A 354-nucleotide genomic window follows, 5' to 3' on the forward strand; every position below is an offset into this window, starting at 1 on the left:
GAGGCAGGGCTGTGGGAGCGGGTCCAGCGCCCGAAGACGCCGCAGAGCCTATCGCCCCTCTGTCGTGACATTTCACCGCAGAGACAGGAGGGGGTTTTGCTGGAGGGGCCGAGGGAGAGGGGACAGAGGGGCACAGGGGTGGGGAGCAAAGCCGCCCGCTTTGATATTCATTTTGGAGCAGCGCTTTGGATGCGTTAGCCCATCAAAGAGGGATGGGAGACGGGGAAGAATAAGCCATTCCTCGCTTAGGTGCTTTAATGTCACGGTAAACAGGTTAGAAAGAGACGTTTTTAAAGCCTCAATTTCTCCTTTACTGGGTTACCTTCGAGGATAAATCATAACAGACTGTATGGG

Source organism: Egretta garzetta, unplaced genomic scaffold (assembly GCF_000687185.1).
Source record: "Egretta garzetta isolate BGI_Z169 unplaced genomic scaffold, ASM68718v1 scaffold322, whole genome shotgun sequence".
In the NCBI taxonomy this organism is placed as follows: domain Eukaryota; kingdom Metazoa; phylum Chordata; class Aves; order Pelecaniformes; family Ardeidae; genus Egretta; species Egretta garzetta.